The sequence below is a fragment of the Oncorhynchus nerka genome, linkage group LG21 (genome assembly GCF_034236695.1).
Source record: "Oncorhynchus nerka isolate Pitt River linkage group LG21, Oner_Uvic_2.0, whole genome shotgun sequence".
Taxonomy (NCBI): Eukaryota; Metazoa; Chordata; class Actinopteri; order Salmoniformes; family Salmonidae; genus Oncorhynchus; species Oncorhynchus nerka.
The window spans coordinates 8,438,779-8,453,855 of record NC_088416.1 but is presented as its reverse complement, the minus strand read 5'-3'; the positions used below and the strand labels follow the sequence as shown (position 1 = coordinate 8,453,855).

General features: G+C 43.9%; 1 protein-coding gene across 7 annotated transcripts in view; it reads left to right on the top strand.

Moving 5' to 3' along the window:
* LOC115104411 (regulatory-associated protein of mTOR) overlaps positions 1-15,077 on the top strand; it is a 219,809-nt gene that overhangs the window by 56,944 nt on the left and 147,788 nt on the right. The window lies entirely within an intron of this gene.

The window sequence follows — 15,077 nt, the reverse complement described above, 5'->3', positions numbered from 1 at the left end:
CTATAGGTGGTTGTAAGTCAGATAGAAATCTGATTCCTAGCCATGTGACTTGTCTGTTACTTGGGATATCTTGTTGCTTGTGAGCTACTCTGTTGAAAATGTCAAAATTCTCGCTAACTAGCTTTTTAATTGGTTACAAAAGCATTGGTGAGTGTGCCTACAAGCTAAACAGCTAGCTCGGTTGTTGACTGTTGTGGCTAGCCAAAAATAACTCATTTTGACAGTTGGATCATTCTTTGACGTGACTGGGAAACTTCCATGGCACTGTCACCTTAGCTAGCTACTCAACCTCTGAGTGATGGGAAGCACCGCCACCAATCAGCCTACACCACTACACAGACACCTGTCTTTACTTTCACAACTAGCGGTAGACGTGTCAGTCAGCAAATGACGGCTGTCTGAACACACGAATGCCATTTGGTCACTTGTAAATTGCTTTTTGGACAAAAGTGATTTGAGCCTGCAGTCTGAAACAAAGCAGAAGGGTGAAAGAAAGGACAAGTGCAGGGAGACTGAGGAAGAGACGGAAAGAGAGCGGGCTGAAGGCGTCGAGCTTGTCTGTACTCTCCGCGTGTGTCCCGAATGCAAACCTATTCCCTGGGAAGTGCGCTAGAAAGGGAACAGGCTCCCATTTGGAACACTACCCCTCTCTCTCTGAAGCTAGGTAGCCTAGTAGAGGAAGCTGTTCATCACAGCCACTCTGTGACTAAAGCCAGTCTAATGAAGACAGATCGCTACTGGAGCAGGATACATGAGTAGGTTATCTTATGTTAAGCACGCGCATCGTTAGGAAGGCAACCTATGTACAGGACATGACAGTGATTCGAAACCATTTAACGTGGTAGACACTCATACTCCATATGTAGTTGGACATTTTGGCCCTCTTTCTGGATGGTCCACTTTAGCCTTCAGCCTACTTGGAGGCTTGACGTTAAGTTAAAACGTTCGTGATCATGATGCTGTGGTTCTCATTTAAATATACTGAACAAAAATGTAAATGCAACATGCAACAATTTCAAGCTTTTACAGTTCATATAAGGAAATGAGTCAATTGAAATAAATTCATGAGGCCGTAATCTATGGATTTCACATGACTGGGTAGGGGCGCAGTGGGGAGCCAGGCCCAGCCAATCAGATTTTTTATCCCAACAAAAGTCTTAATTACAGGCATAAATACGCCGGTTTCATCAGCTGTCCGAGTGGATGGTGTCAGACGATCCCTCAGGTGAAGCTGGTGGATGTGGAGGTCCTGGGCTGGCGTGGTTACACATGGTCTGCGGTTTTTAGTTTGGTTGGGCGTACTGCCAAATTCTCTAAAACGATGTTGGAGGTGGCTTATGGTAGAGAAATTAACATTCAATTCTCTGGTGGACTTTCCTGCAGTCAGCATGCCAATTGCACGCTCCTTCAAAACGTATGTGATAAAACTGCACGTTTTAGTGGCCTTTTGTCCCCAGCACAAGGTGCACCTGTGTCATGATCATACTGTTTAATCAGCTTCTTGATATGCCACACCTGTCAGGTGGATGGATTCTCTTGGCAAAGGAGTCCTTTGTTGCCAACATTTGAAAGAAATACGATTTTTGTGCATATGGAAAATGTCAGGCCTCTTTTATTTCAGCTCATGAATGATGGGACCAATGCGTTACATGTTGCGTTTGATATTTTTGTTCAGTATAGGTTGGATCTGTAAGCGTTAGACTGAGTTGGTCCTTTTGGTCCTCCTCCTGGTTCACTTGAAGCCTACTTGAATGTTTTGACATTATATTTATCTATTATATTCATACAGTGTTTTCTGTTCTAAATGAATTGCTTCTCATTTAATTACATAGGAAGTTAAGGTCAAGTGGTTTGCTTTGAACGTTGCTTTGCAACAGAGACACATTTTTGTTTTTTGAAACCTGGTCATCTCTGAAGGTTGAGCCTACCTTTCCGTTTTCCATTACTGGTTTATTTCTTGGCCTGTCACCCAATGCCACTCTCCTCATCCTTCTCTTCTTTAATAGAGGGTTCATCTCTCCATCCCGTACCACCTAGACCGCATCTGCTTTCCTCTGGAGCCACAGCTCCCTCTCTCCTCTCTTGCAAGCCCCGTCTCTTACACTCCCCACCCAGTTTCTCTCACCCTCTCCTGCCTTTTTACTTACTTTCTGTCCATCCCGTCTCTTTTCTCTACAGGCATATTTTCCATGTAGTGTTGTATTTTTAATGTGTGATGATGAAGAGTGAATGATGCAAAACCTGTATTGGCCCTATGGCTGACGTCTGAGGACAGCAGGCTTAGCCTAAGGGCCTCTGTTCCAGACACACAATCGCTCTGCCCCCCCCAGACAGGGTGAATAATACTGCAGCACTGACACCATGTCCCAGGGAGGGAGGGAGAGAGAGAGAGCGGGGAGGTGGAGGAGAGGAAAAGGTACACACATGAGCGGTGAGAACGCTGGTGAGATGTAGACGGGCAGAGGTGTTCCCGTCATGGTGTATTTTACAGAGTGTCTAAAAACAGAACCACCGTGGTAATGTGTTGTAATTTGTAATGTGATTGGGTCTGCCTGCTTACTGTCCCCATCGCATGCCAAGAGCGTCTTACAGTGTTATTTTAAGCGTCTTTTGGTCCTCGTGGAACTTAAGTGTAATAATGCAGACTTCAGTTTCTCTGAATTAAATTTTAATGTCTGTAAAGTGAATTAAATGTAATTTGCTGTGTTTACTCTCATACAGAACTTTTGTCCTTGGTATCAGTCTCAAGATATCTGTTACATGTATGGCTCTATATCAGCAGGGTAGATCCCACTTCTAGGAGATTAGGAGATTCAGACCATTTCTTTTACTCTTTCCTTTTCCTGGTTTTTCTGGAATGGGGCGGGAGGGCTGAAGAACTCTCTCTGCCGTTTACCAATGCAGCTAGCCCAAGGGATTTGGGGGTGGAAGTGTGTTTAGTGCAAGGGAGTAGGACTTGCAGTCATTAACACACACTTTGGTGTACACAGAGCTCACCTGAGAGAGAGAGACACACACACACACACACACACACACACACACACACACACACACACACACTATTCACTAAGCAGTTTCTAAGCATTACAATTAGAGGCATCATTTAAGCCCCTCTGACCCAGTATTGAATATGGCCTTGCCACCGGCTATACTACACACCTAGGCGCTGAGTCTTACATTGAGACTGCAAAGTTCACTCACTCACCACTCACTCACTCACTCACTCACTCACATGCACATACACAGACACGTACTATAACTACACTTCTGAAAATGCACACATTTCCAGTAAACACACTCACTGGGCTATAAAACATGTCAGGTATCTTCCCCTCATTTGAGAGGCTTTATTGACCAGGGCCTTTTATAATAACCCAGTGATCCCTGAGGAGCAGGAGGAGACATATTTATAACCTGATCAATGGACCCTAAATCAGATGGAAAGATCTGAAGTAGGCAGAAAGACACCTGACCTGGATACCGCTACAGACTCCCATATCATACCCCTGTGTGTGTGTTTTCTGGAAACCCAACCCAACTCCAAACCCCTTGGGATGTTGAGGGCCCATCATTTACCATAACCAGGGGGAGGAGTTCTACCACAAACATTTACATTTACATTTAAGTCATTTAGCAGACGCTCTTATCCAGAGCGACTTACAAATTGGTGCTTTCACCTTATGACATCCAGTGGAACAGCCACTTTACAATAGTGCATCTAGGTCTTTTAAGGGGGGGGGGGGGGAGAAGGATTACTTTATCCCACTTTTCTCCTCTCTCTTCCTGGTGTATCCGGACACAATTCCCACTTCAATCCCCCAGCACACACTGGAAGTCCCCAAGCCTTTCCCAGACTCCGTCTTTAGTAATGGACTCTGGCGTTGCTGCCACACCAATCCCTCATCAATCAATTCTGTCTGGAAATTGGAATCGGCGTTGATTTAGAGGAGAACGAGAGAAAAGTAGCGGATTGGGCAGCTGACAGCTGAGCCCGTAGGAGTAGAGCGCTTCGCTGGACCTCTGTACTGAAGCTGTTCACTGGAGCTATGTACCAAAACTCTAGAATGGCGTCCTGGTCCAACTAGCTGTGTTTAGACTGGAGCTGGCTATGGTAGAATGATGGGTTATTTGTGTCCTAGTGTCTGAGGTAGAGTTATGTGATGCCAAAGGGCTTAGCTGTCGCGTCATGGTCCTGAGGCGCTAGTTTTCTAGCATACAACGGCGAAGGAAGAGATATACGGCAGCGTCTAGCTGTATTTAGCCCGGTGGCCATGGTAGAGTTATGTGATGCTGGCCTACACGGCCATACAGCCGCGTTATGGTGCCAACGGGGCGAGCTGAGTAGTGTACGCTGCAAACAGAGTTATGTGGTGATTACATGGTGGCCTGTGGCCCCTGTGGCTGAGACACACCACTGGGGGTGGAGGTTTCCACAGCTCATCCTGCCACCACTACTACATCAGCTCCCGATCCTCCCAGTCTGTAAAAGCACAAGCAGCAAGCATTAAGTGGCGCTGCGATCTAAGGCTGCTTCTTCGCTGTGCCACTAGAGATCCTGGTTCGAGTCCAGGCTCCTGTCGCAGCCGGGGCGGCGCACAATTGGACCAGCGCCGTCCGGGTTAGGGGAGGCACGTTTACCCGGTGTGCGGTGTTTCCTCCGACACATTGGTGCGGCTGGCTTCCGGGTTAAGCGGGCATTGTGTCAAGAAGCGGTGCGGCTTGGTTGGGTTGTGTGTCGGAGGACGCACGGCTCTCGACCTTCGCCTCTCCCGAGTCCGTACGGGAGTTGCAGCGATGAGGCAAGAAAAACTACCAATTGGATACCATGAAATTGGGGAGAGAAAGGGGTAAAGAATGACTGGTACTGTAGATGGATGGATGATTTATGAAAGTTAGATTGTTGATTATAGACCTAATTAAGTTGGTTTCCTCTCCTCGCTCTTCTTAGACAATTAAGGCCAGGGCTGTTTGCTCGTCTCCTAACTGCTGGGAATATGCTGGTTAACTTTGCTATAATGCACATACGCCACATGGTCGAGTGTTCCACCATTGCTCTTACATAATACATCCATATACCATTTCAGTAGCCCGTGTCTCGGTGAGGGGCCGTGCCATTCCCACGGCCTCCACAGTCTGCTTAGACAGACGGATCTGTCTTGTACACCACCATTTATAACACTTTTTTTTTTTTTCATGCTACTACTCGGCTAAAGAAATCTCGGTCGACCACCAGACTATTTACCAAACATGTAAATAGGCTAAATGGGGTCAGCCCTAGTGCAGTCGCACACACGGTCCACTGATATTAGACCAAAACAAGTTATCCCACACCCACCCACACAAACAACCAAATAAATCATTTTGGGGCTGACACACTATACAAATTTGAAAAAATCTGCCCCCACTACACATTGCAACTGACACGGAAATGGACCCTTACAAATAGCCTGTGTGTCTGTTTCCTCTAGGGAGTTGGGCTCTATGTCTGAAATGCATTACAGGCTAAGCCCAGTGTTTGCTCACTAGATTGACTTGAGTTCAAAGGGCTGCAGGGCATGTCTGTGGATCCTAGCGACCTGTTACCTTTCGTTTCCTCCGGAGTGGATGTGTACACACACACACACACACACACACACACACACACACACACACACACGTACTGGACTGTGCAGCTGCAGAGCTTATTTTGAGTGTTGATTAACTGTGCTGTGTGTGTGTCTGTGTGTGCACATCAGGCAGAGTGTGCCAGCTAACCCCCAGTCTATTAAAAGAGAGTTGGCTACGTTGTACTGCAACACTGCCACTGTCACACACTCAAGTGTGTGTTGAGCCGTCAAGTCTACATCAGTCACTGGTTTGGCTGTGGCCTGTGGGGCCATTGTGGAGAGTCTCCTAGAATAGGAGCAGCACATGTTTGTTAAAGACACGAGGGGATTGATTTCTCCATTCTTCTCAATGAACAAGCTCATACAGAGCATAATATCTACTGGGGGGAGGAAGGTAATGATATCATATCACATATCAGCCATACCCTGTTTAACCATTGAGGGCTGAAGGGCAAAGACTTTATTTGACGTCACAGTAGCAATCTCTTGGCGACTATTGCTTAGATGTGGTTTCATGGTCATTTCCAAGATGGTTTGAATTTGGAGGAGTGGGAGGGGGGAGAGAGCATGTCTCACCCACTTCACATGGCCTCCCAGTCAATCGGGGACGATTACAACCCTACAGGACGTCTGACAAACGGGGAGGAAAAAAAGTGACGCCAGATCAACGGTCTGTCCACTTACCCATACTAACCAGGAAGTGACGTGTCCTCTGTGTCCACTTACCCATACTAACCAGGAAGTGACGTGTCCTCTGTGTCCACTTACCCATACTAACCAGGAAGTGACGTGTCCTCTGTGTCCACTTACCCATACTAACCAGGAAGTGACGTGTCCTCTGTGTCATCCTAAACCTGTTAGTACTCAATGCTGGTTCATGAACAGTTGTGAATTATTAGGAAAATATATATTCTTATACATTATAGCACAGTGGTTCCCAAACTACTTCACTCAGGCCCCCTTCCAGTATTGGGGAGCGTCCCGCGATCCATGCCTATTTCAATGGGCACAAGTACTGTTCACGACACACTGTTCACACCAATATTGTTGGTGGAGAGAGAATTCTGCAGGTTTAAAGCTTATTTTCTTGCAGTTCTATTATACTTTGCTATGTCTGTGTGTTACTGTGGTATTTGAGTGACTCAAACATTGCAACAATCTATGGGCTAACAAAAACCTTAAACGTTATTAAATAACCTTATTAAACAACCAGCTGGCAAGGGCTGGTTGATCTGAACATTTCTTACAAGTTATAAATAGCTCTCTAAAGTGATGCAATGACTGATATGACGGGGAAAGCTGATTCCCTTAAGAAAATGAAAATGAAAAGCAATTCTAGTCCCCCTCAAAAACTAAATGCATGCTATTCAACCGATCACTGCCCCGCACCTGCTCGCCCGTCCAGCATCACTACCCTGGATGGCTCTGACTTAGAATATGTGGACAGCTACAAATACCTAGGTGTGGTTAGACCTGAAACTCTCCTTCCAGACTCACATTAAGCATCTCCAATCCAAAATGACATCAGGAATCGGCTTCCTATATCGAAACAAAGCATCCTTCACTCATGCTGCCAAACATACCCTCGTAAAACTGACCATCCTACCAATCCTCGACTTTGGCGATATCATCTATAAAATAGCCTCCAACACTCTACTCAACAAACTGCATGCAGTCTATCACAGTGCCATCCGTTTTGTCACCAACGCCCCATATACTACCCACCACTGCAACCTGTACACTTTCGTTGGTTGGCCCTCACTTCATACTCGTCGCCAAACCCACTGGCTACAGGTTATCTACAAGTGTCTGCTAGGTAAAGCCTAATCTCAGCTCACTGGTCACCATAGCAGCACCCACTCGTAGCACGTGCTCCAGCAGGTATATTTCACTGGTCACCCCCAAAGCCAATTCCTCCTTTGGTCGTCTTTCCTTCCAGTTCTCTGCTGCCCATGACTGGAACGAACGGCAAAAATCTCTGAAGCTGGAGACCCAGATCTCCCTCACTAGCTTTAAGCACCAGCTGTCAGAGCAGGTAGCAGATCACTGCACCTGCGCATAGCCCATCTGAAAACAGCCCATCTATCTCCCTACCTCATCCCCATACTGTATTTATCTTGTTCCTTTGCACCCCAGTATCTCAACTTGCACATTCATCTTCTGCACATCTACCATTCCAGTGTTTAATTGCTATATTGTAATTACTTCGCCACCATGGCCTATTTATTGCCTTAACTCCCTTATCTTACCTCATTTGCGCTCACTGTATATAGACTTTTTGTTTTCTTTTGTTCTACTGTATTATTGACTATGTTTTGTTTATTCCATGTGTAACTCTGTGTTGTATGTGTCAAACTGCTATGCTTTATCTTGGCCAGGTCGCAGTTGTAAATAAGAACTTGTGCTCAACTGGCCTACCTGGTTAAATAAAGGTGAAATAAATAAAATAAACATTTACAGCTCAGTCTGGATTAAAGACTGGAGAGCCGAGCAAAACGTTGTGCACATACTGTGTCTGCACATATGATGCAATTTTGGGAGACCACTTTTGGCTCGTGAGCACTACTTTCAGAACTACTGGCAAGAAAAGTATACAGAAGTACCGGAGAATCTTTTACTAGGTGGTACGATTCTGCCATGACACTTGCCTCATGCGACGCAATTTCACAGTCTGGCAAGGACAGCACCCTTCATAGAAATAGTGACTTTCATATGGTTACCGATCACCTTTACTGTGACTAGAATGTGTCTGTCTGTGAGACTGTGAGTGTCTATTAACAGGAGTAACAGAAGGGTCTCTTCAATCTCCTGAAGTGCGAATTGGAAGAATGCAAAGTAAAGGAGCCCCTGGCTGACTTCTTACCAACACACGTCATCGCTGACAGATCTATGAAAGGGGGTGTGTGTGTGTCTTTGAACATGCAATGAAAGTGAACAGAAGTACAGGCTTGCTCATTGTGTGTGTGTGTGTGTGTGTGCACCATCAAACCATTGGCATCATTTCTCCTCAGCAGTATTGATCTGGGCAGCTGAAAGCAGGAAGATGATACAGTGCTTGAGAAATGACTGTGTCTCAATTTCTCTTACTCGCTCTCTCTTCCTCTCTCGCTTTCTCTCTGCCTTTTAGATTTGTGGTTCTCTTTCTCAGCCAAACAATCCAAGTATTTGTGCTGACATGTTAACAGCCCTTTCCATTGACAGGAAACGGCACAGCGCTCAACAGATTTCCGTTTATTGACAACAAGTGGGGGTGCCACAGCCACTGCTCGTGTCAACTATTACAAACGGTCTTCAGACATTGTCTATCCTTGCTTGTTCTCTGATGCTTTTAGCTCAAGGTTGCTGTTGGACCTTGCAACAAATGTCTCTGTAAAAAGTATTCAAGTCCAATTTGATTTTGCAACTTGTTTTATTTTGCATACATGCTTTTGGTCTTCAACTTCAGTCTGTTAGATTATCAGCTTTCAGTCTTTCTGGTTGATCTGACTGGTGACAAGCTTACAAATCTGCCTGTAGTAGTATCTCCTCATTCTCAATCATCTTTCTCTGTGTCACGCATTTTTGTTACACAAGATTTATGCCAGGCTTGGTAATACCATCCATCTTTTCCTTTGTAATCAGAGTGAGTTTAGTCTCTAATGTCCCTGTGGGCTTACCGTCCTGTACCCCTCAGTGTTGAGAATGGCTTTAGGAAAGGTTTAGTGTGTTAATGATGGGGCATTTTTTAAATTCTTCTTCACTCTGGTTCGGTCCCAAATGACACCCTATTCCGTATGCCGTGCACTACTTTGGAGCTCGCTCTGGTCAAAAGTAGTGCACCACAGAGGGAATAGGGTGCCATTTGGGAATTATCGCTGATCTGCTCCATAACAATAAGAGCCTGAGAGGTTGGTTACGCTCTGTGCTTTTCCCTTGTTCTAGTACAGGGATTATCCCCAGTCCCACAGGTCCACCATCAGTGGAAAATGTTTCTGTGTGTGTGCCCCACTGCCTGTGTGTGTTCCTGTGTGCCCGTGTAGGCTAAGCCCGTATATATATATGTGTGTATGAGAGAGCGAGTATTTGAGTAGCTTACGGTATCAGTATGTCTGAGATTGTAAGAGTCTGTCTTTTCGTGTTCTTGGTTATCTGTGTCCTTCCCTGGTACCTGCTCCTTGAAGCAGACAGGGCAGGGTTCAGCTCGGCTCAGGCTTACGTGCGCCAGGCACCTTATCTTTCCTGACATTGACAGAAACAACAGAACCACTTCATGCACCAATGGAGTCGGTTAGAGTTTTAGAAGGAGTGATTGATCAATACATGGAAACCGCAATAGAGCCAACTAAACAGAGACAGCCCGAGACTGGAAGGGCAGACACACCTCAAATTCCCAGCTCAGTGCCAATGGGACTGCTCAGACACTGCTGGGCATTGGGAGCTAGCTGCAGAGATGGAGGATAGAAGATAGATGGGAGGAGGACTTGGGAGCATCGACTTACCTGCAAGGAGAGTCCCAGTGGGTTACCAGGGCTCCCCCTTCAGGTCAAGATGGGGAACAGCAGTTGAGTGTATGATGGACACATACACAAACAAGCTTTCACTCTCACTTTCTTCCTTTCTCTTTCTCTCTCCTACTCTGCCCCTTCCTCTCCTTTTCTCTCCCTCCATCGAACACGCTCTCTTGAAGAAAGTTTAGTCAGCCTAAACTGATCAAGTTACCGTCCCATCTCTCCCCACTCACATCCGATTGTGAAATCCCAACTCTTAACACAATTAGCAGCTGCTGATAACACTTGATCTCATAAGGACTAACATTGGATCGTTGAGAGCGTCTATCCGCCAGGCAGTGTTCAGACTGCGGTCCTATCTGATTGCACCAAACTCAATCAGCAACTTTTCCTTTCAAGGCGTGTTTGAAGCCAAATGGGGAAGAATGGATGATGTCTTTGAACCCAAATGCATATTGGCCTGTTTGGTTCGTTGCTAATTAGCTTGGTGTTTCTAATGATTGTGTGGGTTAAATGCTGAAGTCCTTGAATGGGAACTGATGGAGTTAAAAAAGTTGGTTAATACTAGGTTGAATGGGAACTGGTTAAAACTAGGTTGAATGGGAACGGGTTAATACTAGGTTGAATGGGAACGGGTTAATACTAGGTTGAATGGGAACTGGTTAATACTAGGTTGAATGGGAACTGGTTAATACTAGGTTGAATAGGTTGAATGGGAACTGGTTAATACTAGGTTGAATGGGAACGGGTTAATACTAGGTTGAATGGGAACTGGTTAATACTAGGTTGAATGGGAACTGGTTAATACTAGGTTGAATGGGAACTGGTTAATACTAGGTTGAATGGGAACTGGTTAATACTAGGTTGAATGGGAACTGGTTAATACTAGGTTGAATGGGAACTGGTTAATACTAGGTTGAATGGGAACTGGTTAAAACTAGGTTGAATGGGAACTGGTTAAAACTAGGTTGAATGGGAACTGGTTAAAACTAGGTTGAATGGGAACTGGTTAAAACTAGGTTGAATGGGAACTGGTTAAAACTAGGTTGAATGGGAACTGGTTAAAACTAGGTTGAATGGGAACTGGTTAAAACTAGGTTGAATGGGAACTGGTTAATACTAGGTTGAATGGGAACTGGTTAATACTAGGTTGAATGGGAACTGGTTAATACTAGGTTGAATGGGAACTGGTTAACTAAACTGGTTAGGTTGAATGGGAACTGGTTAAAACTAGGTTGAATGGGAACTGGTTAAAACTAGGTTGAATGGGAACTGGTTAAAACTAGGTTGAATGGGAACTGGTTAAAACTAGGTTGAATGGGAACTGGTTAAAACTAGGTTGAATGGGAACTGGTTAAAACTAGGTTGAATGGGAACTGGTTAAAACTAGGTTGAATGGGAACTGGTTAAAACTAGGTTGAATGGGAACTGGTTAATACTAGGTTGAATGGGAACTGGTTAATACTAGGTTGAATGGGAACTGGTTAATACTAAACTGGTTAATACTAGGTTGAATGGGAACTGGTTAATACTAGGTTGAATGGGAACTGGTTAAAACTAGGTTGAATGGGAACTGGTTAAAACTAGGTTGAATGGGAACTGGTTAAAACTAGGTTGAATGGGAACTGGTTAATACTAGGTTGAATGGGAACTGGCTAATACTAGGTTGAATGGGAACTGGTTAAAACTAGGTTGAATGGGAACTGGTTAAAACTAGGTTGAATGGGAACTGGTTAATACTAGGTTGAATGGGAACTGGTTAATACTAGGTTGAATGGGAACTGGTTAATACTAGGTTGAATGGGAACTGGTTAATACTAGGTTGAATGGGAACTGGTTAATACTAGGTTGAATGGGAACTGGTTAATACTAGGTTGAATGGGAACTGGTTAATACTAGGTTGAATGGGAACTGGTTAATACTAGGTTGAATGGGAACTGGTTAATACTAGGTTGAATGGGAACTGGTTAATACTAGGTTGAATGGGAACTGGTTAAAACTAGGTTGAATGGGAACTGGTTAAAACTAGGTTGAATGGGAACTGGTTAATACTAGGTTGAATGGGAACTGGTTAATACTAAACTGGTTAATACTAGGTTGAATGGGAACTGGTTAATACTAGGTTGAATGGGAACTGGTTAAAACTAGGTTGAATGGGAACTGGTTAAAACTAGGTTGAATGGGGTTAACTAGGTTAAAACTAGGTTGAATGGGAACTGTTGAATGGGAACTGGTTAAAACTAGGTTGAATGGGAACTGGTTAAAACTAGGTTGAATGGGAACTGGTTAAAACTAGGTTGAATGGGAACTGGTTAATACTAAACTGGTTAAAACTAGGTTGAATGGGAACTGGTTAATACTAGGTTGAATGGGAACTGGTTAAAATGGGAACTAGGTTGAATGGGAACTGGTTAAAACTAGGTTGAATGGGAACTGGTTAAAACTAGGTTGAATGGGAACTAGGTTAATGGGAACTAGGTTGAATGGGAACTGGTTAAAACTAGGTTGAATGGGAACTGGTTAAAACTAGGTTGAATGGGAACTGGTTAAAACTAGGTTGAATGGGAACTGGTAATAACTAGGTTGAATGGGAACTGGTTAAAACTAGGTTGAATGGGTTGAACTGGTTAAAACTAGGTTGAATGGGAACTGGTTAAAACTAGGTTGAATGGGAACTGGTTAAAACTAGGTTGAATGGGAACTGGTTAATACTAGGTTGAATGGGAACTGGTTAATACTAGGTTGAATGGGAACTGGTTAATACTAGGTTGAATGGGAACTGGTTAAAACTAGGTTGAATGGGAACTGGTTAAAACTAGGTTGAATGGGAACTGGTTAAAACTAGGTTGAATGGGAACTGGTTAAAACTGGTTAATACTAGGTTGAATGGGAACTGGTTAAAACTAGGTTGAATGGGAACTGGTTAAAACTAGGTTGAATGGGAACTGGTTAATACTAGGTTGAATGGGAACTGGTTAATACTAGGTTGAATGGGAACTGGTTAATACTAGGTTGAATGGGACTGGTTAATACTAGGTTGAATGGGGACTGGTTAATACTAGGTTGAATGGGAACTGGTTAAAACTAGGTTGAATGGGAACTGGTTAAAACTAGGTTGAATGGGAACTGGTTAATACTAGGTTGAATGGGACCTGGTTAATACTAGGTTGAATGGGGACTGGTTAATACTAGGTTGAATGGGGACTGGTTAATACTAGGTTGAATGGGGACTGGTTGAATGGGGACTGGTTACTAGGTTGAATGGGAACTGGTTAATACTAGGTTGAATGGGAACTGGTTAATACTAGGTTGAATGGGAACTGGTTAATACTAGGTTGAATGGGACCTGGTTAATACTAGGTTGAATGGGGACTGGTTAATACTAGGTTGAATGGGAACTGGTTAATACTAGGTTGAATGGGAACTGGTTAATACTAGGTTGAATGGGAACTGGTTAATACTAGGTTGAATGGGACCTGGTTAATACTAGGTTGAATGGGACCTGGTTAATACTAGGTTGAATGGGGACTGGTTAATACTAGGTTGAATGGGGACTGGTTAATACTAGGTTGAATGGGACCTGGTTAATACTAGGTTGAATGGGAACTGGTTAAAACTAGGTTGAATGGGAACTGGTTAATACTAGGTTGAATGGGAACTGGTTAAAACTAGGTTGAATGGGAACTGGTTAATACTAGGTTGAATGGGAACTGGTTAAAACTAGGTTGAATGGGAACTGGTTAATACTAGGTTGAATGGGAACTGGTTAAAACTAGGTTGAATGGGAACTGGTTAATACTAGGTTGAATGGGAACTGGTTAATACTAGGTTGAATGGGAACTGGTTAATACTAGGTTGAATGGGGACTGGTTAATACTAGGTTGAATGGGAACTGGTTAATACTAGGTTGAATGGGAACTGGTTAATACTAGGTTGAATGGGAACTGGTTAATACTAGGTTGAATGGGAACTGGTTAATACTAGGTTGAATGGGAACTGGTTAATACTAGGTTGAATGGGAACTGGTTAATACTAGGTTGAATGGGAACTGGTTAATACTAGGTTGAATGGGAACTGGTTAATACTAGGTTGAATGGGAACTGGTTAATACTAGGTTGAATGGGAACTGGTTAATACTAGGTTGAATGGGAAATGGGAACTGGTTAATACTAGGTTGAATGGGAACTGGTTAATACTAGGTTGAATGGGAACTGGTTAATACTAGGTTGAATGGGAACTGGTTAATACTAGGTTGAATGGGAACTGGTTAATACTAGGTTGAATGGGACCTGGTTAATACTAGGTTGAATGGGAACTGGTTAATACTAGGTTGAATGGGAACTGGTTAATACTAGGTTGAATGGGGATTCTGTTGGTGTAATATTGTGCGGTCATGAGAAGGACCTGCCAAGAAACGTTAAAAAAACATATTTGGAGCACAAAAAAAATAAAAAATAACATTGATTTCTTATTGCTCACTTCAATCTATTGTACAAGATGCAGACTGGTGACTGACGTTTTGTGCGCGTCTTGTTTGAGAGAACCTGTGTTTGACTGTTTGTATGATTCCCATGTGCCTACACCGTTCATATGTGTACGACGACGTGTACACACACCCACACAGCAGGCCATTGTCCCACTCTGCTCTTATTGTTAGTTGACCATGAGGCCTGTTTCCCTCATTTAAAAGCAGCAGGACCATTATTTAAATATGCCACTGAAGCCTATTACAGCAAACACAATAGTCTCTTCTATTCTCCCCAGGTAGGATAGCAATGACGCAAATACAGCTCCTTTCTCATAGTGTTAAAATAGAACAAAAAAAAAGACATCTCCCGTAGCCCTAACCTACTTTCAGCACCGCTATTCCGTTGTATCTAGTTATTTCTAGTCCTCTTGGCATTGGCCTGGAAGGACTGTCACGTGCTCGGTTTCTCCAAAGTTGTTTAATGATGAAAGAGGAGAGGAGGGAGTTGAATTGAAA